A 23,979-nucleotide genomic window follows, 5' to 3' on the forward strand; every position below is an offset into this window, starting at 1 on the left:
TGGTTGGCAGGGGGAGCGTTTATTTGGGGTTTGTTGGGGCTGTAGCCCAGGAGACACAGATGCAAGATGTGCTTGAGTTGTATGCTGCTGGACCACAAGTTGGGAGGAGATTATAAAGATAAAACACCTGCAAGGTTATGTAAATTGTTTGTCAAGAATTAGGATTGGAGCAGACAAGAAGTCATAGTGCTTGTTAAGAAAGAAGCGATCGGGGGGACGGGGGACACATAGTATTTCAAGTCGGAAGCCCAGCGTGTCTCCTTTTGCCTGGCCAAGTAATAAAACTGTCCTTTTCTACTTCACCTAAAACTCTGTCTCTGAGATTCGATTTGGGGCCAGAATGCAGAGAGACTGAACTTCTGGTAGCAATAGGAGCTTAGATTTCTGAAGTCCTACTAACATCACTGTGTGTGTGTTTTCAGTTACTCAGTCGTGTCTGACTCTTCTGTGACCCCATGGACAGTAGCCCACCAGGCTCCTCTGTCCATGGAATTTTCCAGGCAAGAATACTGGAGTGGGTTGTCATGCCCTCCTCCAGGGGATTTTCCTGACCCAGGGATCAAATACACGTCTCTTGCGTCTTTTGCATTGGCAGGCAGATTTTTTTGCCACGGTGCCACCGATATCACTCAGACAATAAATAACACCTAACATAAATCATGTTTCATCTGCTAAAATATCATAAAGTAAAGTAGGACCTGGAGGAAAATAAAGACTATCAAGGAGTGTCACTCCTTGTTGCAGATGTGGAAGCTCCTGCATCCATTAAACCATTTTTATCTCTGTTTTCAACTCTGGGCTCTTTCTTTCTTTGGTCTTTAAGTTGTGGAAGCGCAGGTCTTGTAGGCCTTCAAGGTGCAGCCCAGTAGTTGGCCGAGCAGCCAGGGGCTGAGGAAACTGCTGTGAGTGGCAGGATGTGGGGAAACACAGGACAGGGGATGGACAGTGGTGGGGCTGGCCCACTAGCATGTGGGGCCTGAAAGCTGTAGGTGTAAACCTGGGCTGGCCGTCCGTGAGCGTGTGGGGCCTGCTTCATCCACACCAGACTCACTGACTCACCTTCCCAGTGCATGCATCTGTCTCAGTTGTGTCCAACTCTGCGACCCATGGACTGCAGCCCACTAGACGCCTCTGTCATGGAATTTCCCAGGCAAGAACGCTGGAGTGGGTTGTCATTTCCTACTCCTGGGTGTCTTCCTGACCCAGGGATCGAACTCACATCTTCTGTGTCTCCTGCATTGGGAGGTGGATTCTTTGCCACTGCCACGTGGGAAGTCGAGTATTCACTCCAGACCCAGCTGGTGAGTGTTCTTGAAGATATGGTGAGAAGCAGGCCTCTCTACTGGTTTCTGTGATAACTAATGAGCCTACCTGGTGTAGATTTCCCTATAGCTGGTAATTTCCGCTTTCCCCCTTCCCCAGGGGCCAAGACTGGCTCCATGTCCTGCTGGCCATTCTCAGCATATAATGGTGTGTCACTCCAAGACCTTGCTTCAGATGTGTAAGCTCCCCCCATACATTAAACCATTGATTTCTCCATTGCTGGGAAAAAAAAAGGAAAAGATTGGTTAGGTTTTGAAAGGTTTACATAGTTGGGAAGATTGTGGGTGGAGGAGGGCTTTGGAACTGCAAGGTTGTAGCTAGCAGCTACTAGCAAATACTGTTTTGAAAATGGCTGATAGTGTCCTCAAGTTTGATTCAGTTTAAAGAAGTCAAGTTCCCAATGATACTGGAACATGTCTGAAACCATATCCACAGGTGGCCACCTGGCTCCATTTGGGAAGCCTGAACTTTCATGAACTTCATTTTGATTTTTAAGTGATCTTAAACATGTCACCAGAAGTATGCCTTATTTGATAATTTCAGCGTTTGAAACTGGGTTGGTAATTATGTAATCAGGATCCTAGGGGTGGGGCTTACTTTGAAGTAGGAGAATTGGAGAAGGACTGTTTAGAGGTCATGATGGATGACAGAATTGGGACAGCCGTGACACAGCAAGGTGGTAAGAAAGTGGTCTGGTCATAACTCTGGCCTCGTGACCTTGAACGAGTAGCTTAAGTTTTAAGTCAGTTAACTGACTCTGGATCTCAGCTTTTTTCCTTTGTAACACGAGGGAGGTATAAATGTTTGCTGGAATCCCTTTTATTTCTAACATCCTGTGAGTTGGGAGCCTGAGAGTTCCGACTACAGCAGCAGAATCAATTTGGGGAGAATACTTGCTGTTGAGGATCCATTTATCTTCAAGCTGTACAAGGGGAGGGAGTCCCCGTGTCCTGTTTAAGGAAGATTTCCTTACTTCCTTTAGACAGTTTGTGACCACATGTAGAGTCTAGCTTTTATTAGACATTAAGAATACCAGGGTTTATTTTTGCCTCTGCAGTTGTAGCTTTAGCTAAGTTTTGCTTGACCATCTGAAAAACAGTAATATAATCTCTTTCTTTTGTTCAGATGTGTTTTTTTACCGTCTTAGACTCAAAATTAAATCCAGGCAGGTAGCACCTGATGTAACTCTATAGTCTGTGATATGACTTGCATCCCCGTTGCTTCTCAGCCTTCCAGTAGTGAAATTGCAATCAGTTATTCCAAGACACACTTAGCCCAGAGACTCCTCTACTTACTTCTAAAATAAGAAAAGCCAAACTATAAAAATGCATTTAAGCTGGAATATGTTAGCAATACATTTTTTTTTCTGTTGTGAAACCATAAATCACTCACAGGGAAATAATAAAAAATTAAGTAGCATTTTATCAGGACTTTGCTGCCTATTTTCAAATAGATATTTACATAATAGGCAGTATTTTGAGAAAAGTGAATATAATGTGTGTATTATTTGTACATGCATTTCATATTTTATGTTTTTATTTAACATATTTTTCATTTACCACATCTTTTCCAAGCATGTTAGAAAAGTTAATCTATTTAATGATTATTTCTGGTATGAAACTCTGTGCCAATGCACTTATTTGTGAATTTGTCAGCTAATTTTTTCCATGAAATATTTTAAGTTTTAACTTATATTCACCTCCTAGCTTTCCTGAGTATATTCTAATATATAGTATAGGTGCACAATATAAATTATAAGTATAAACTATCTGAATAAATATTAAGAGGAAAGGAGGCATTATAAATACCGACTCAGTTACGGATTACTGTCAAGATTTCCTGTGGCACCAGATTCTGTTCCGTGGATGTCCTTCCCTCAGGTAAGCGTAAAGGGGTGGGTGTATCATTGTGGACCCTTTCAAAGGGTGCCGAAGGCGGCATTATTGACAGTCCTTCCAGAACCCAGGAATGAAACTATGACACAACTCTAGCTTGGTGTATTGATTTCCTGACTTATTTTGAAATTCATAGTACATGCCTCAGTGTCATGTGGAGAAAGAAAAAAAGGATCAAGAGCGCTTCCTTTGTGACACATCTTCACTTTTCTCTTTCCTTCAGCGCCCTTCATCTCCTTTCCCTCTGTCGCTTTGTTTTCCAGACAAAGTTGCCAAGGCTTTTTCCCCCGTGGTTCTGACCTTTCCCTCCTCTCTCCGATGGTTCGTTTAATTTTCATCTCACAACCCATGATCAGTTGTCTGATTGGAGCCACCATATTCATGCATACCTGTGACATTTATTGCAGACACGGGCATCTACTTTTTGTTTATTCATAGTTTTTAGTCTAAATGGTGTCCTAAGTGGGAATAGTCCATACTGCTGATATTTTTCTTTTTAAAATATTAGACTTCTTTTATTTTAACCACTAAAAAAAACTTCCTAAAATGTATGTTTGCCTGTAAAAAAAAAAAAACCCACAAAATTTAACTTCTTGGTAAGATCATTTTTAAAATTATAGTTGATTTATAATGTTGTGTTAGTTCCTGCTCTACGGCAAAGTGCTTCAGTTACACACACACATATATCCACTCTCTAGATTTTATTCCCATCTAGGTCATTACAGAGGATTGAATAGAGTTCCTCGTGCTATTCAGTAGGTTCTAGTTTGTTATCTATTCTATATACAGCAGTGCATGTATGTCAGTCCCAATCCCCCAATTTATCCCTCTGTTCCTCCTTTCCTCACTGGTAACCACAAGTGTGCTTTCTACATCTGTGACTCACTTCTGCTTTGTAAATTGGTTCATTTGTACAATTTCTTTAGATTCCACATATAAACAATATCATATTTTGACTTTATCTGACTGACTTCACTCAGTATGACAATCTCTGGGTCCATCCATGTCACTACAAATGACATTATTTTGTTCTTTTTTATGACTAAATAATATTTTATTGTATATATGTATCACATCTTCTTTATCCATTCCTCCATGGGTGGACATTTCAGCTGCTTCCATGTCTTGGCTATTGCAAATAGTACTACAATGAACATTGGGATGCCTGTATCCTTTCAAATTATGGTTTTCTGTGGATGTATGCCCATGAGTGGGATTGCTGGATTGTATGGCAACTCTACTTTTAGTTTTTTAAGGAATATCCATATTATTCTCCCTAGTGGCTGTATCAATTTTTTCATTTTAATTAGTCCTTCAAGTGATTGGATGAAGGCAACCCATGTTAGCAAGGACAATCTGTTTTGCTCAGTCTACTGTTTCAAATGTTGTTTATTGTTATTGTTTAGTTGCTTAGTTGTGTCCGACTCTTTGCCACCCCATGAGCCACAGCATGCCAGGCCTTCCTGTCCATCACCAACTCCTGGAGTCCACCCAAACCCATGTCCATTGTGTCGGTGATGCCATCCAGCCATCTCATCCTCTGTCGTCCCCTTCTCCTCCTGCCCTCAATCTTTTCCAGCATCAGGGTCTTTTCCAATGAGTCAACTCTTCACATAAGGTGGCCAAAGTATTGGAGTTTCAGCTTCAGCATCAGTCCTTCCAATGAACACCCAGGACTGATCTCCTTTAGGATGGACTGGTTGGATCTCCTTGCAGTCCAAGCGCTCTCAAGAGTCTTCTCCAACACCACAGTTCAAAAGCATCAATTCTTCGGCACGCAGCTTTCTTTATAGTCCAACCCTACATCCATACATGACCACTGGAAAAGCTTTGACTAGATGGACCTTTGTGGACTTTTTAATATGCTGTCTATGTTGGTCATAACTTTCCTTCCAAGGAGCAAGCGTCTTTTAATTTCATGGCTGCAGTCACCATCCGCAGTGATTTTAGAGCCCAGAAAAATAAAGGCAGCCACGGTTTCCCCATAATCAATATAAGAATTATTAATAATCTATTTTAAGGTTTTGTGAATAGTGGTCTTAGGAATTTGGTTACAGTCAACAGTTGTAGTATTATCAATTCAAATTGTAAATTTTCATGAAAAGCACTTGATTTGTATTTCAGTTTTGTAAAATTACAGTTAAAAATAGATTCACATACACATGCTGTTCAAAACAAACACAAATGTTTTTAAATAACTGAATGAGGTTTATGTTTTAAAACTAAACTTTAAGTTGTCTCTGTGTTAGTTGCTCAGTCGTGTCTGATTCTTTGTGACCCCATGGGCTGGAGCTCACCAGGCTCCTCCGTCCATGGAATTCTCCAGGCAAGAATACTGGAGTGGGTTGCCATTTACTTCTCTAGGAGATTCTCCCAACCCAGGGATCAAACCCGGGTCTCCCGCATTGCAGGCAGATTCTTTACCGTAAGTTAATTATATTTAACTAAAATTAAAAATTGACTTCTCAGGTGGCGCTAGTTGTAAAGAACCTGCCTGCCAATGCAGAAGATATAAGAGACACAGGCTCCATCCCTGGGTCAGGGAAGATTCCCTGGAGGAGGGCATGGCCATCCACTCTAGTACTCTTGCCTGGAGAATCCCACGGACAGAGGAGCCTGGCGGGCTACAGTCCATTGCGTTGAACAGAGTTGGACATGACTGGAGCATCTGAGCACACACAATTAAAAATTTAGTTCCTAACTCACATGAGTCTTATTTCAAGTATCTAATAGTCATAAGTGGCTAGTGTTTCCTATGTGGAATAATCTGGCATCAAACTATATTCATCTGAAATAAATTAATACAATTTTCCCTAATGTAGCTAAATGATAAACTCACAACTATAGTATTTTAGCAGCTTCATGAAGTAGTTTATAGATTTGACCTGTTTTTTCACACATCTCTTTTTTTGAAGTTACCATTATAGCCACCATTAATTTAGGTGGATCAATTTGTCCATATGGAAGGATCAATTCTCAGTCCTCTTACTTGACCTCTTACTTGACTCGGGCTCAGTTGGTAAAGAATCCACCTGCAATGTAGGAGACTGGTTTGATTCCTAGGTCAGGAAGAGCTTCTGGAGAAGGGATAGGCTACCCCTTCCAGTATTCTTGAGCTTCCCTTGTGGCTCAGCTGGAGAAGAATCTGTCTGCATGTGGGAGACCCGGACTTGATCCCTGGGTCGGGAAGATCATCTAAAGAAGGGAAAGGCTAACCACTCCAGTATGCTGGCCCGGAAAACTCCACAGACTTTTTAGTCCATGAGGTCGCAAAGAGTCGGACCTGACTGAGCAACTTTAACTTTCACTTGGCCTCATAGCCGTATGTGTGTGATGCCGTGATCATCTTCTTCTCCTGGATGTCCTTCCGGGGACTCACACCATCACACCTTCCTAGTTTTGCTCTGATCCCACTGGCTGGTCCTTCTCGGTTTTCTCTGGTGCTTCCTCTTTCACTCTAAATGTCGAAGGACTTTGTGTCTCAGTCTTGGACCTCTTTGAATCACTTATTCTTTGATGATCCTGTCCAGTATCATAACCTTAAATATCAATATGTTGATGACTCCTAAATTTGAATCTTTAACCTAGACTTTCTCCTGAATTCCAAACCCATATATCTACTCTACTGCCTACTTTGGCATCTGATTATACATCTCCAGTATACAGTTGGCTCTTGAATAACATGAGTTTGACATGCACCGTTCCACTTGTGCACAGATATTTTTTCACTAAATACATACTACAGTCCTACAGGATCAAAGATTGGTTGAATCCATGTGCAGAACCATAGACACAGAGGACCTACTTTTCTGAGTGTGTGGAGGGTTGGCACCCCTAACACCCATTACTCAAGAGTCATGTGTAAGTTATCTAAAACTGATTTCCCACCAAACAGTCTTCCCCATCTTGGTTAATGGTAACTATCCTTCTAGTTCTTCTGAGCAAGGTCCATGGAGTCATTCTCTTTCTCTTACACCCACTAACAAATACATCAGTTAGTCTTGTTGGCTTTACTTTCAAAACTATATCCAAAATTTAACCTCTTTCCATCAGTTTTTTTCTGCTACTATCCTGGCATAAGCTATCATCATTCTTATCTGGATAACAACAAGCTCCTAATGCACTCCCTGTATATGCACTCTTAACCCGTTCAGGCTATTCTCAGGCCAGAATCCATAACATAACATTGTGCAAAATATCAATGACTTCCCATATCTGAATAAAAGCCAAAATTCTGATTACAGCTTCACACTGCCCCTTGCCTCTCTGACCCTGTTCCACCCCCACTTCGGGCTTTTTAGAGAAAAAAAAAGTTTACTAGCGTTTAGTTGCTTTACAATGTTATGTTGTTTTCTGCTGTGCGGCAAAGTGAACCGGTCATTCATGAACATATATCCCCTCTTTTTTGAATTTCCTTCCTATTTGGGTCACTGCAGAGCATTAAGTAGAGTTTTCTGTGCTGTACAATAGGTTCTCATTAGTTATCTATTTTATACATAGTAGAGTGTTTGCAGGTCAGGAAGCAACAGTTAGAACTGGACATGGAACAACAGACTGGTTCCAAATAGGAAAAGGAGTATGTCAAGGTTGTATATTGTCACCCTGCTTATTTAACTTATATGCAGAGTACATCATGCAAAAGGCTGGGCTGGAAGAAGCACAAGCGGGAATCAAGATTGCTGGGAGAAATATCAATAACCTCAGATATGCAGATGACACCACCCTTATGACAGAGAGTGAAGAGGAACTAAAAAGCTTCTTGATGAAAGTGAAAGAGGAGAGAGAAAAAGTTGGCTTAAAGCTCAACATTCAGAAAACTAAGATCATGGCATCTGGTCTCATCACCTCATGGGAAATAGATCAGGAAACAATGGGAACAGTGACAGACTTTATTTTTTTGGACTCCAAAATCACTGCAGATGGTGACTGCAGCCATGAAATTTAAAAATGCTTACTCCTTGGAAGGAAAGTTATGACCAACCTGGATAGCATATTAAAAAGCAGAGACATTACTTTGCCAACAAAGGTTCGTCTGGTCAAGGCTATGTTTTTTCCAGTGGTCATGTATGAATGTGAGAGTTGGACTGTGAGGAAAGCTGAGTGCCGAAAAATTGATCCTTTTGAACTGTGGTGTTGAAGAAGACTCTTGAGAGTCCCTTGGACTGCAAGGAGATCCAACCAGTCCATCCTAAAGGAGATCAGTCCTGGGTGTTCACTGGAAGGACTGATGCTGAAGCTGAAACTCCAATACTTTGGCCACCTCATGCAAAGAGTTGACTAGTTGGAAAAGACCCTGATGTTTGGAGGGATTGGGGGCAGGAGGAGAAGGGGATGACAGAGGGTGAGATGGCTGGATGCCGTCACTGACTCGATGGGCTTGAGTTTGAGTAAACTCCGGGAGTTTGTGATGGACAGGAGGCCTGGCGTGCTGCGATTCATGGGGTTGCAAAGAGTCGGACACGACTGAGCGACTGAACTGACTGACTGAACTGAGAGTGTTTATGTCAATCCCAGTCTTCCAGTTCATCCCACCTCCTCTACCCCCTTGGTATCCATATGCTTGTTCTCTACTTCTCTGTCTCTATTTCTGCTTTGCAAATTGACCCATCTGTACCATTTTTCTGGATTCCACATGTACACATTAATGTGGCTTTTTGAACTCTGAGCTTGTGCAAGAATTTGAGACAGCTCCTGTCTCCAGGTCTTCGCACTTACTGTTCTCACGGCCTTCTCCTCTTCCTCCATTCTGTACAGCTCATTTGCTCTCCCCTGGGGACCTTTAGTCGATTGTCACCCTTTCAAGGAGGCCTTCTCTTACAAGCAGTCCCACTGCTACCTTGTCTGTGTCACCAAAGTGGTGGCCTCCCTCGAAGCATGTCTCCGTGCTTTACAAAGGGGCAAGGAGACGAACTGCTGGGCTGCTGAACCGAAAGATACCCATGACAGTTGGTAATCTATGCAACTGTCCTCTCTTGTACAAGCTGTCTGGAAAGCTGCCCATGGTCAGTTTTGTGCAAAGAAAAACCTCTCTACCTCTAGGTGGTTTTCGACTCCCCTTGCCTGCTCAGCTGGGCACTCTTGTGTAGCTCAAGATGTACAGGGTCATGTTGAGGTCCTGCTGACCACCCCTCCCACCACATGGCTCCCTATCTCCTTCCTCACTGAATTTTTTCCTGCAGTTTCAGCTGCCATCTAGGACATGCAAATGTGGGGCCACTTGCTCAAAGTATTCAGAATTTCAGGGTGATACCAGCACAGTGTTAGACCAAGCCCAGGTCCTTCTGATCTCAGGCCCTTGTGTTTCTGAAGCTGGCACTGCTGTCATATAAGAGACTAGAGATTGCACTTGTGTATTCAGTTTATTGTTTATTCTTGTCATACTCAAATATAAACTCAGCTGGGGTATGGGTTTTTTTCTGTCCTGTTGCTCTGTTACATCTGCAGCCGCTGGAACCTGTTCTTTGACAGATAAAGGGAAGTGCTAAACACGACGTATAGGTTTTAAATATGTTGTCAATAAAGCTGATTTTACTCGTGGGAAAGCTGAGGACGATTGAACGTGCTCAGTGTATTGTCACATTTGTGAAGTGGGGCCTGGGACACTGTTCTGTTTAGAAAGGGAGGCTCAGTGAAATTTAGGAACTTCCCAGGAGTGAACATTTCAGGGCAGAAGATTGCTCTTTTTCTCTGAGTGCTACTTTCACGAACAACTTATTTTTGGCTCTTCTGCTATGAGTGGGTGAAGAGAACAGTCCCACCAGGAGAGACAGCTAACTAATGAGTTTCACAGTTTCTCTCTTTTCAGTTGAAAATGCCCTTGATAATAACATTAAATACTTTTATGTAGCTCATAAATTATCCCATTCGCTCCACAAAAAGTCTCTGAAATAGACAGAAATTGTACTTTCTCCTACTTTATAGATGTGAAATTTGAAATCCAAGTTGGCCAAGATTATGCAGTTTAGTGAGGAGTGGGGCTGCCAGACACACAGTTTTTAAAGTCTCGGTTTCTCTTTGGGTTTTGTTCATGTTGATCATTTCAAAAAATGATTTTTTAAAATTTGTGGCAGATTTCTTTGATCAATGGTTATAGTTTGTCTATTTCAAGGTAATGAATATACTGAAGAATGTCATATTCTTCTTGTTAAAGCTGTGGTGTTTGTTAAGCCTGTGTAAATCTCATGCTGAAACTATGTATATATCAGGAATTAGTTTCTGATTATATTTCATGGAGTTTAAAATTGGTGTGATGTAGCACATCAGATACTTGATAAGGTGTTTATAAATTGATAAATAGCTCAATGAGTTATTTCATTGATTCAAGTATTAAATGGAAGTTTAGTGTGGTGGCTTTTGATGAATTAGAGCATGATAAAGTTTCCTGGAGGACTATGATATAGGCAGTTGCTTATGATGAGTTTCTATCAATTGAGAAACAGATTGTATTTCTGGGAAAGGTGGCTTGAAATATTGCTTATCATTTTGGTACTTGGGTTTCTTGGCATTCACTATTGAATAATTATTTCTGGAAAATATTGTCAGAAACCAGATATTCTAAAAATAAAGCACACTGTCATAGAATTAACATTTTTTTCAAACTTAGCACTTTGCATATGCAGTTCTATTTTTCATCCTGATTCAAGTGATGGTGCTATATAGTCAGTAATTAGTTTTTTCATATATGTATTCATAACAGGCTTAGTTGATGTTTATGAATTCAGCCAGGTGGACTAATTTTTCATAAATCTTACCTGATCTGAGAGACATAGATGTTCTTCATTTTATAAATACGTTTCCCCGTGAGTGAAAGTGTGGAAGGAGAGTCACACATTAAGTGTGGTGAGGAAGTGGTTATTTAAAGAAACCCTTTAAAGAAGTGGCAAGCCTTTATAAAATCAATATATTTCACTTATTTAGATTTTGGGCTAGCTTTTTTTTTTTCTTTCCCGAATAAGCCATTGAATTCACTATGTGCTAAATGTCAAGAGGGATCGCATAGAAAGTTCCGTCTAGAGAAACTCTCACTCAACTCCAATATCTGTAGCACAGCTTCTGGGGTATAGAAAAGTATCTTTGTAAAGTGTCACAAATATTATAGAATGAAGATGTGTCTGGATGAATTGAAGACAGTTTCTCTCTGCTTTGAGGCAGGGTTTTCTCAGGCAAAGGAGCATCTAGTTGGTATATATTTGGCGGTTCCAGGGGTTATCATATATCACATCTGAGTTCAGCTGAGCATGATAAGGAAGTATAGGAAAGGGGTTCTTCATCATCATCATGGTAATTCTGTTCCTTTCTGAGGTGCTAAATGTGATTCTAGTTGATGTTTGGACTCACCATTAATCCCTAACAGAACAGTTACTTACGTACTGTACTTTAAATTTATTTTTCATTGAAGGATAATTGCTTTACAGTACCGTGTTGGTGTCTGCCGTACATCGCCATGAATCAGCCTTAGGTATACCTAGGTCCCCTCCGTATTCAACCTTCCTCTCCCCTCCCACCCCTTCCTACCCATCTAGGTTGTTACAGAGTCCAAGTTTGAGTTCCCTGCAAATTCCCACTGGCGATCTATTTTACATCTGGTAGGGCATATGCTTCCATGCTACTCTCTCCATTCATCCCACACTCTCCTTCTGCCACCCCCGACCATGTCCATAAGTCTGTTCTCTATGTCTTTGTCTCCATTGCTGCCCTCCAAATAGGTTCATCAGTGCCATCTTTCTAGGTTCCACATATATGCATTAGTATAGTGTCATCTGTGGTGGTGAGGGTTAGGCTTTATTCATCAATTCGGAGTCTCTGAGCTTTTTTGAGTAAGACCTTGGGTTCCTCTCGGCCATCTGTTGAGGACTTCATGATTAGATTGGAGGCTCTGGTCTTCTCTCTCTGATGGGTATAGTACTACTTAATAAGTATAATACTATTAGTATATTAATTATATATTAATGGTATAGTTTTATACTATTTATAGTTTTATACTATTGATATACTAATTAATATAATAGTATAATATAATCATAATTATATCATGATATTACTTTTATACTATTTATAGTTTTATACTATTTATAGTTTTTTATATATTATTTATGCTATACTTTTATACTATTTATAGTTTTATACTATTGATATACTAATTAATATAATAGTATAATATAATCATAATTATATCATGATATTACTTTACCAGTTTCTGGTTAAGGGACTTTGTGGAACAGTATTTATATGACTGTCTTGAGCTCTGCAATGGGAGTATTTATGGTAGTGAAGATATATGGATTTACTTGGGCCCCAAGGATCTCTTTTACTTTTAGGTCTTGAGATATGTCCATATACTAGGGAAAACTATTGTATTTAGAATACATGAACAAGATGAGCATTGGGAACTTCTTAGCTGTTTGATCTTGGATTTAATCTTCCTCAAGTCAAATTAGATGCCAATTTGGCACACCCCCTGAGTCTAATCAAGGGATGAAATCTCTACCTATTCAGTTTTCTCCTTGCTGTTTGCACCACTCCATAGTGATAGTTTTCTGTGAAACAACATCCATTTTGTAAGGCTTTTATGAGATTTAGGAACACTATGTGCATATGTTAGGGCTTCCCTGGAGGCTCAGTGGTAGAGAATCCACCTGCTGATATAGGAAATGCAGGTTTGATCCCTGGGTCGAGAAGATCCCTGGAGAAGGCAACGGTAACCCACTCCAGTATTCTTGCCTGGGAAATCCCATGGACAGAGGACCTAGCAAGCTACAGTCCATGGAGTTTGAAAAGAGTCAGATATGACTTAGTGACTAAACAACAACAATGTGCATATGTTAGCACTGTACCTAGTCTGTCAAGTGTTCAGTTAAAGGTCATTATTGTTGTTCTTACTGTATCTGCTACTATGACAGTAGCTGCTGTTTTGAACAGTTTTAGACCAATAAAGAGGTGATGTATTTTTAAACCCGTGGACTCAAGTTCTGCACCTTTATTGTTTTATTTAAAACTTTATTGTTTTACTTAATCATGACAAACTAATGAAGTAGTTATCACCTACCCATTTACATAAATGTAGAAACTGTAGCTCAGAGCAATTAAGAATGTATTTGTTAAGAATCTTTATGAGATTGAACTGGGATTTGGGTTCGGTCTGTCTGGTCCTAAGTTCCATATTCCTTCCTTGCTGCCTTGAAGCATCAGAGATAAATCTAGAAATGAAACAAATGTGGGTTAGCACACAAAGATTCCTTCCTGCATCAGCACAAGTATCTCTTTTACCTTGACCTCCAGAGACCTTTTTCACTGTATGGAAGTTTGGGGAACTTGATTTTAAGCTCAGCTGGGTAAACCTAATTTCTATCCATTTCTGTGTCTGCCTGGAACCCTGCTTAGCTTTCATAGTTCCCTAGCCCCCAGAGACAGCAGCTTGTAACCTAGGGAAGCCTACATCTAGTATTTAACTTGATGGCTCTCTGATGCAGCAAAAAGTGTACCATGCAGAACAATTTCCAGTGGACTTTCAAAAACTATGAAATCATCAATTCTCTGCCAGGGAGAAGAAGGATATGAGAAGGTTAATGGAACCTTAACCTTCGGCACTTGGGTGCCAAAAATCTAGAGTCTTATAGAAAAGAAATGTTTGACGGGCTATTCTAGGGCATTAAAAGACTTGAGGGTATGTGTGTATCTTTCTTCTCCTTGCTGGGCCATCATCTGATTTTCCCCTTTCACCTCTAGCTAATTTTCCCAGCCTCGGAAAGCATTATTACTATTCTCACTAAAGAGTTGCCACCTTAAAATTTCTTTTCAAAAGTTGCACACAAGTAGAAAAGGAAGTAATATTTCATCGTGTGTATCTTAATTCCTTTTTTTATTGTTAAGAGCCACACGAAAAGATGTTTAGCATCACTAATTATTAGAGAAATGAAAATCAAAACTACCATGAGATATCACCTCACTCCAACCAGAACGGCTTTCATCGAAAAATCCACAAACAGTAAAGAATGCTGCAGAGGGTGTAGAGAGAAGGGAAGCCTCCTACGCTGCTGGTGGGAATGTGAATTGGTACAGCTACTATGGAGAGCAGTATGGAGGTTTCTTAAATAACTAAAAGTAGCGCTACCATATGACCCGCAATCCCACGCCTGGGCATCTATCTGGAGAAGAACACCATCTGAAAGGATGCGTGCACCCGAGTCCATTGGGCACTGTTTGCGAAAGCTAAGCCACCTGAATGTGCAACGACAGAGGAATGGGCAAAGAAAGTGTGGTACATGCATACGAAGGAACACTACTCAGCCACTGAAAAGAACGCGTTAATGCTTTTGCAGCAATGTGGATGGACCCAGCGGGTGTCAGACTGAGTGAAGTAAGTCAGAGAGAGAAGGAGAAATGTCTGACATATAAGTGTCTGACATCCCTTATATGTGGACTCTAAAAAGAAACGATACAAATGAACTTACTTACAAAATAGAAAGAGACTCACAGACTTAGAGAGCAAACTTGCAGTTGCTGGAGGGAAGAGGTGTTAGGGATTTGAAGATGGAACTGTATACCCTGCTATATTTAAAATGGATAACCAACAAGGACATTCAATACAGCACGTGGAACTCTGCTCAATGTTATTTGGCAACTTGGGTGGGAGGGGTGTCTGGGGGAGAATGGATATAGGTATATGGATAGCTGAGTTCCTTCACTGTTCACTTGAAGCTATCACAAGATTGTTAATTGGCATTACTCCAATATAAAACAAAATGTTCAAAAGAAAGAGCCCTATCACTGATGGCATTGGTGATATAGGAGCAAAACTCGCCACTCCAAATGTCTCTGTGGCATGCAGATTATTTTGTGCTGGGGAAAAAATATCAAGACCCAGGAGTAAAGACTGAGGAAGAAACTTTGACCTTCCTCCTAACTGCCTAAAAGAATCTAGACAGGAAGTGTGTTCCCTAGAATAGAGCTATCACCAGAGATGTTTGCAGAGAATGTGGGCCAACAGTGGTGGGGGCAACTCTGACGGAGTACATACACGCTGCGTCTCATTTTCTCTACAAGGCTCAGCAAACACGTGGTTAGCAAACACTTGCTTTTCCATCTCCTTGTTAATTGCCTTCCTTCCTTCCCTTCAAAGTCCCAAACCTCTATCCCCAACATTCTCTTTTATCTCCAGTTGGAGATGATATTTAAGGTGAGGGTTTTGCCCACTTTGATGAGTTACTCAGTTTTTCTGGGTCTCTCTCTCATGTTTGCTTGTTGTTAACCTTTTGTTTAATTTCCTCCTGTTGATCTGTATCATGTTGGTTTACTTCTTAGACCAGCCAGAAGAACCTAGAAGGGTAGAGGAAAATTCCTCCCTCCTCAGTAGCAGACTGAATTTGTAGTCGGCCTTCAGAAACCATTTTCCCCAAATAGGAAAGTATACAAACTGTTTTTCTCCTTTGAAAATACCATATGGGTGCTTTTTGTTTATGTACATTAATAATATACATTCTTCTACTACTTTAGATAAGGAAATTAGTTTTCTGTTATAAAATTTAATTTGAAATGAGTCAGTAATTTATAATGTTATTTGAAGTAGCTGACGTGAAAAAAATTATGAGGTAAAGGAGGAAATTTATGCTTTGGTATTTGCAAGGAATGAAAGCATTGGTGAAGCAGAATTGTCATCAGATACATTTTTGTAGGCCAGCAAGAGCCCTGTATACAGAATTTTGATTATCTATAGAAATTTCCTGGCACAAACCTGATACAAAAATTGGTTTGCTGTCTATTACTTTTTCTGTTCTAGAAGATTTCCCAAAGAAGGTAATTCATCAGATAAAGTTGCTGTATAAGCCCGCTGTGCATTTTGAAAACAAAAGCCCTCATAACATTACAAAACGACAGTGACTGCAAGGGATGCATGCAGCTTGAGTTAAGCAGCACCTTCCATGCTGGAGATCAGCTTATGTCTCTTAGTTTTTGAAATTACTTGAAGAAGTAGAGCAGATCTAAGAGTTTATGTGTTCTGGAGGGCTTCACGAAAAACCACAGGTAAGCTTCAATAATAATTACATGGTAGGAGTGTAGATTCCTCAATCACAGCCTTCATAGAATATGCTTATGACAAAAATGCTTTAAAAGTTATGCACTTTCACTGCAGCTGGACAGTGTTTTGTGGTGTTCCTCACAGGCAGAGGAGCAGGCATTTTGCCCCCTTGGTTACACTGATTTGAATTGGAGTATTGCAATACATGCATCTAAAGTTAAAGCGTCTTTATGTATTAGATGAACCAAGGTGTCTGAGGTTTCCAGTCTATTATAGGCATCCAGCGTTAGGATTAATTTTTGTGTGTTTATAGCAAGGACTGATTATTGAATGCTGAAAGGTAACACATGGAACAGCTCAGAATCCTAAAGTTGGGGGGAAAAAAAGATAATACACTTAATCATAGAATGCCTTGGGAAAAACTAGAGCTATTTGTGATCATGATTAAACTGATAGTGGCATGAGAAGCAAGAACATGTTGAATTGTGTAATTTCTTCAGCTATTTTGACATATAGTAAAAGGAAACAAATGACCTCTCATTGGTCTGTCTAGTTATGAATTTTATCAAACCAACTAACTATCACCAGGCTTAAGTAGGAGACAGGTTCTCACTGTATTCATTAAGATGTTGGCACCAAATGGCTCCTGCTATGGCATCCTCTTAGGATTTAGCATCGAGGCTATCAGAGGAAGTGCTGCTCCCAGGTGAAGCGTTGGGCCTCATGGCAGCTGACAAATTGGGTTACAGACCTTGCTACACAGGGGCCTTAGTTACTCCCTACCTCAGGAGAGTGCTGTAAGGGGAGACTGAAAGCTCTGAAAACACGTTCCAAGGTTTTGAGGAGCTTAACTCCAGTGGGGAGACAAGCCCTTTGGAGATACCCACTGAATGTAGTGCACCAAAGTGAAATAAGGTCCCCAAATAGTGACTATACAAATGGCTTGCTCTGCTACTAGGTATAAGCAGTATGGGGTGTGATGGTTAGGGTCAGGTGCCTTGTATCCAGCAGCCTGAATATTGATTTTTGCCCCTGGATAGGTATGAGGTTTCAGTTTTCTCATCTGCAAAATAGAGCGAATCATAGTTTTTCCTCATAGGGTTGCTGTGAAGAGGAATGTGATAATCCATGTAAACTGCTTAGCAGGAAGCCAGCCACATGCTAAATGCTCATGTCTCCTACTTTTGCTGACGTGGCTTCTTAGTGTTCAGGGGATACAAAGGTGTAAACCTTGTGTGTTCCTTTATCTGAACTTTAAACTTAATTTAAACTAAATTTAAACTAAAATTTAACTAAATTTTAAACTAAAAAAGCCTTGAAGTTTTCAAGGCTTCATTTTGACTTGTTTTTTTTAGGATTATACTGTCACTTCTGACTTAAAACTTAAGTCTCTTTTGGGTGACTAGCCAGATTCAGGGTTCTGTTCTCCTTTTCTTCCCCCTCTTCCCAAGGCTGATCCTGAGGGCTTTTGGATTGCTTTGGCACCAGGGAAGTATCAAATGGTCTGTGTTGCTTTTCATTTGCCATCTGCTGCTCTGTTGTCTGTGTGGAAAGTGCACGGTGATTGATTGATCTGAGGAGATCCATCCAGACTCAGTCTGATGTGGACTCCCTGTGATGACTTGGCCTCACCTTGGTTCTGGATACAGAGTTGCTCATCCAGTCCTCTTGGCCCTAAAGCCCTTGCAAACTGTGCTTAATTAGACTATGTTTATCATTATGATTATCAGTGTTTCTGACTCTTCCAAAAGAGTCTGTCCGACTCTTTCTGACCCCATGGACTGTAGCCCACCAGGCTCCTCCATCCGTGGAATTTTCTAGGCAAGAGTACTGGAGTGGGTTGTCATTTCCTTGTCCAGGGGATCTTCCTGACTCGGGGATCGAACCTGGGTCTCCCACATTGTAGGCAGACGCTTTACCATCTGAGCCACCAGGAAGTATCCTTTCTAGAGACTAGAGTAACACAGATTGAATATGCGTGCTCAGGGACATCTTCTGTGACTATAAATTCCTGCAGGGTCACAATGGCCAATGGGCAGCTGGTGGTGAAGTCAGTAAAAACAGTTACAGTTGACCCTTGGACAACGCAGGTGTGAAATGTACAGTTTCACTTGCATGTGGACTTTTTGTTCAGAAGCAAATACTACAGTACAAGACTATCTGATCTGCAGTTGGTTGAATCCATGCGTGCAGATCCACACGTGGAGGAACCGTGTTTACAGAGGGCTGACAATACCTTATGTGTGGGCTTTCTGTTGTGCAGAGGGTCATGGCCTACAAAGCCAACCGTAGTTTGATTACCAGTTACTCTAAGTAAAATTGAACCTCAAGTGTTCTGTTTCCAAGTCTCTTCTTTTCACTGTTGCTTTCACCACCTCTTCCCTGGTGGCTCAGATGGTAAAACATTTGCCTACAACGTGGGAGACCTGGGTTCAATCCCTGGATCGGGAAGATCTCCTGGAGAAGAAAATGGCAACTCACTCCAGTATTCTTGCTGGAAAATCCCATAGATGGAGGAGCCTGTAGGCGACAGTCCATAGGGTCGTGAAGAGTTGGACACGACTGAGCGACTTCACTTTCACTTTCACTCTCCCTGGTAGCTCAGCTGGTAACGAATCTGCCTGCAATGCAGGAGACCCCCGTTCGATCCCTGGGTCAGAAAGGTCCCCTGGAGAAGGGATAGGCTGCCCACTCCAGGATTCTTGGGCTTCCCTGGTGGCTCGGATGGTAAAGAATCCACTTGCAATGTGGGAGACCTGGGTCTGATCCTTGGGTTGGGAAGATCCCCTGGATGAGGGTATGGCAACCCATTCCAGTATGCTTGCTTGGAGAATCCCTGTGGACAGTGGAGCCTGGCAGACTACGGTCCATGGGCTGGCAAAGAGCCAGACACTACTGACTACGCACAGGGATCACCACCTCACTTTTTTTAAACAGATTTTAAAATTTTTCATACAAAATTTTACTTTGTATTTTAAAAGAAGAACATGCATCTCTTAACTACCCTTAACATACTTAACTACCAACCAGAGGGCTAAGGACACTCCATTGCTCTGGACATATCTGATTCCATCTAAAAGGTCAAGAGAGAATTCTTCCATTTATTCCAATCATTCTCAGCCTCACTATTATTGGGGTGGCCAAAAAGTTCATTCCAATTTTCTGTATGATTGCATGGAAAAGCCTGAACAAAATTTTTGGCCAACCCAATGCATTTTTGCCTTGAGCGTGTAAGGACTAGTTTTGTTTGTCCTCTGTTCCTTTAAAGTTGTTCTCCATAAAAACTCCAGACTTCTCACGCGTGCTAATTCCCATTAGGGTTGCCCATCCCCTCCTCTGTCTCTGCCTCTTACTCTCCTCATCTCCCAGCACTTTTACACTGGGCCCCTCAAGGTCGCTTGTAAATAAAACCTCCTTATTCTCCATTTTCTCTGCACAGTTCCTTCACCTTCTTGTACTAATGGTAGCCCGGCCCTTCAGAGAATATTGCTTCTCCTGCAGGCATCTCAAGTGGTTGCTTGTTTCCTCCAATAGCTCTCCTACTACCAAGCTTGGTAATGGGGGAGGTTTCCTAGTTACTCATCACTAATTGTAGCTTGTTCCCCCTTCATCCTCTTTCAAACACCATACTGTTGAAACTCATGTCAGCAGAATATATGATCTGCTATCTGTCAGTGTTCTTACCACTGATTCTTTAACTATTCTGCACTTCCTGATGATTTTGCCTTCTGCCACTGTTAATTCATGAAAATTTTGATATCATTGTGCATAATCTTTCCAACACTTTGGCAACTTGATTTCTTTCTTTATTTTTTAAAAACTTTTTGGCCAAGTCACACGTCATGCAGGCTCTTAGTTTCCCCAACTGGGGTTGAATCCACACCCGCTGCCTTAAAGCATGGAGTCTTAACTACTAAGCCACCACGGAAATGCTGACAGCTTGGTTTCTTGAACTCCCTTTCTCTAATAGTTTGTCTTGCTTCCTACTTCAGTCATTTAATCCCAAGTCATCCTCTGGCCTTGGCACTATTGATAACCATAACCCACACACAATTTCAATTTCAGCTGTGCTGTTCTCTGACTACCATCCATGGCCTTTTAATTTAATTCCTTTTACTATACTGAAATCCTTCTAATATCCTTCATTAGCCCTTCAACCCCTCCAGGATCTTCAACCCATTAATTGCACCAACTTTTTACTATCCTCCAACCGTTTTATCCTCTCAGCCCTCTCTACCTAATTTTAATCCCATGGTCAGTTTATACACTCACTACCTTGCCTATATTCTTGAATTGCCCTTCTTTTGCATCTTTATACTTCCTTGGAGAAGCATAAACTTTAAATTGAACTTCTCTGTTTCTGCACTGGTCCAGCTGATTGTTCAGTTCAGTTAAGTCACTCAGTCGTGTCTGACACTTTGTGACCCCATGGACTGCAGCACTCCAGGCTTCTCCGTCTATCACCAACTCCTGGAGCTTGCTCAAACTCATGTCCATTGAGTTGGTGAGGCCATCCAACCATCTCATTCTCCATTGTCCCCCTTTCCTCCCACCTTCAATCTTTCCCAGCATCAGGGTCCTTTTAAATGAGTTCTTCGTATCAGGTGGCCAAAGTATTGGAGTTTCAGCTTCAGCATCAGTCCTTCCAATGAATATTCAGGATTGATTTCCTTTAGGATGGACTGGTTTGGTCTCCTTGCATCCAAGAGACTCTCAAGAGTCTTCTCCAACACCACAGTTCAAAAGCATCAGTTCTTCGGTGCTCAACTTGCTTTATAGTCCAACTCTCACATCCATGCATGACTACTGGGAAAACAATTCCTTTGACTAGGCGGACCTTGGTTGGCAAAGTAATGTCTCTGCCTTTTAATATGTTGTCTAGGTTGGTCATAGCTTTTCTTCCAAGGAGAAAGTGTCTTTTAATTTCATGGCTGCAATCACCATCTGCAGTGATTTTGGAGCCCAAGAAAATAAAGTCTGTCACTATTTCCATTGTTTCTCCATCTATTTGCCATGATGGGATGCCATGGTCTTAGTTTTGTGAATGCTGGGTTTTGCTGACTGAGGTGAGAGTAAACAAGTTGACTGGTGTCTCTTTAAATATGTATCCATATACCTCAAATGGGTCTTGAATGCTTCTTGGAAATCATGCTGTCTTCTACTCCCCACATGTCTATTTCACCATTTTTCCTCCCTCCTCAAAGCCCAGCACCCCTTCCTCATCCCCACTCTTCCCTGAAGGCCTTGCTTCCTGATTCTTTCAGAAAACTGAAGCATCAGCAGAGGACTTTGACCATGTCTACCCACCCATCACCATCGACCTTCCTGCCTCCTCCGTAGAGCAGTGTGCTCAGTCCTGTGGGCACAGTTAGAATCACATGGAGGTTTTCTAAAACTACTGATGCCTCAGCTCCTGCACTAGATCAGTTAAACTAGAACCTGTTAATTGGGGCCTGGGCATTGTATTTTTAAAAGACTCTCCAGGGGATGTTTATGTTCTGCCAGCATCACGAACCATTGCTATAGATGAATTATCTCTGTTCCTACCTAAAGCCAATCCCTCCACTTATTCATTGGAACAATGAACCTCACCTCCTATCTCCCAAGGACATAACTATGGATTCTCCCTTCTTTTTCCATCATCAGCTTAATTACCTCTCAAGTGGATCATTTGTTACCAGCATACATAACACTCAGTAATTTATGCAGGATTTTTAAAAAGTCATTTTTGCCACACTTCCCCACCAGTTCTATCATTTTACCTCCCTTTGAAGAAATCTTGCTCCTCTTCCATTCTCTCTCTCTTTTTTTAACCCTTCCAATTTTATTGAGCTATAACTGACATACAGAACTATGTGGGTTTAAGATGCACAGCATAATGATGTGACTTACAGACATTGAAAAGTGATTACCACAGTAAGTTTAGTGAACAGCCATCATCTCTCTCATGTAGATACAACATTAAGGAAAGGGAAGATAATTTTTTTCCATGTGATGAGAGCTCTTAGACTTTACTTTTTCATGTGTAATGTAGGGCAGTGACTCTAGATATTATTTAACTTTAATTTTGTTTTAGAATGATGTAAAATATTTGCATGTTTCTCTTATAACATATATAATCTGGTCTTTGTGTTACCTCTTCTTTAAATCTGCTCTAGTTAAGATAACCAGGGTCTGCTGCAGGAGTCCAGTGGTTAAGACTCCAAGCTCCTGCTGCAGGTGGTGCGTATTCCATTCTTGGTCGGGGAACTAAGATTCCCACATGCCTCTTGGTGCAGCACCCCCAAAATAAATAAATAAATAAGATAACCAAAGACTTACACATGGCTAATGCCATTGTTCAGTTCTTAGTCCTCATCTTCCTTGAAGAATTAACTGCATTTGACATACTTATCACCCACTTCTCCCTGATACTCTTTCTTTATTTGGCTTACAGGATACCACACTCTTCTATCCTACTCATTTTTTCTCACTCTCCTTTACTGGTTGCTTCTCTTTCCCCTAAACACTCAGTGTTTGTGAGGTCTTGGGCTCAGTTTTTAATCCTGTTTTCTCTTCTGTATATACTTACCCATAGTCATAGCATCTAATTCTCACTTTTGTATCAAATTGCTTAATCCAACAATTCTACATGAAGAGCTGATAGACAGCTCATAGCCTTTTTCATCTTTGATAGTGGCAGTTCTATTTTCTGAAACCTTGGAGTCAACCTTGAGTACTTTTTTTCTAATACTCACATTTGATCTAATGATAAACCTTCGTACTCCGCCTTCAGCCACATTCAGTTTCTCAGTAAGACTTCTGATTCTGCCTTCACATTACACCCAGCATCTGGCCACTTCTCACCGCCTCCACTGTCCCTACCCTGACCTCTGTCACCATCATTCCGACCTGGATTAGTACACAGTCTGCTCGCTGGCTCCCCTGTTCCCTTCCCTACTTGACAGTATGTCTCAGTAAAGCAGGCCAGAGTATGAATTTAACACCTCAGTCATTCCTCTGCTCAAACACGCCTGTAGGTCTCTTTACCACTCAGAGTAAAAGCCGATAAGCCAATTCCTCATAAAGGCTGATAAGTCCCATTATGACCTGGTCCACCTTTTTCTTTTGAATTTTGGCTCCTACTACTTCCTTTTTTTCCTGTTCTGCTCTAGCCACATTGGCTTCTAAACCCACCTGTCACACTCTTGCCTCTTGAACTCACATTTCCAAAAGGAATTTTTGCCCCACATATTCCCTCAGCTCCTCTTTCATCTTCTTTAAGTCTGTATCTTCTCACGAAGCCTTCTCTGCCACCTTTCCACTTGTCCATGTTTTTTATAGCATCTTAATATTACTGTCTAGTAGTCTGTATAGCTTTTGTTGTTATTTAGTCGCAAAATCATGTCTGACTGTTTTGCGACCCCCATGGACTGTAGTCCCCCGGTCTCCTCTGTCCATGGGATTTTCCAGGCAAGAATACTGGAGGAGGTTGCCATTTCCTTCTCTAAGGGATCTTCCCAACCCAGGGACTGAACCCACGTCTCCTGCATTGGCAGGCAGATTCCTTGCCACTGAGCCACCTGGGAAGCCCTGTATGGCTTACTTATTATCATAGTATTATTAAAAGGTCATATTATTCTATGAAGTATACCTAGTGATTTATTCAGTTGTCAATGAGAGAATGAATATTTCATAATTCAGTGTCTCAATTAGTATTTAAATTAGTGCTGATTTGTTACATCAGTTATATATGATACCAACAGT

The 23,979-nt window shown here is 41.2% G+C and overlaps 1 protein-coding gene across 1 annotated transcript in view; it reads left to right on the plus strand.

Annotated features, from left to right (window-relative positions):
- Window positions 1-23,979, plus strand: part of TAFA2 (TAFA chemokine like family member 2) — a 522,785-nt gene that overhangs the window by 272,150 nt on the left and 226,656 nt on the right. The gene's annotated exons all lie outside the window — the stretch shown is intronic.

This window comes from Muntiacus reevesi, chromosome 4 (assembly GCF_963930625.1).
Source record: "Muntiacus reevesi chromosome 4, mMunRee1.1, whole genome shotgun sequence".
NCBI lineage: Eukaryota > Metazoa > Chordata > Mammalia > Artiodactyla > Cervidae > Muntiacus > Muntiacus reevesi.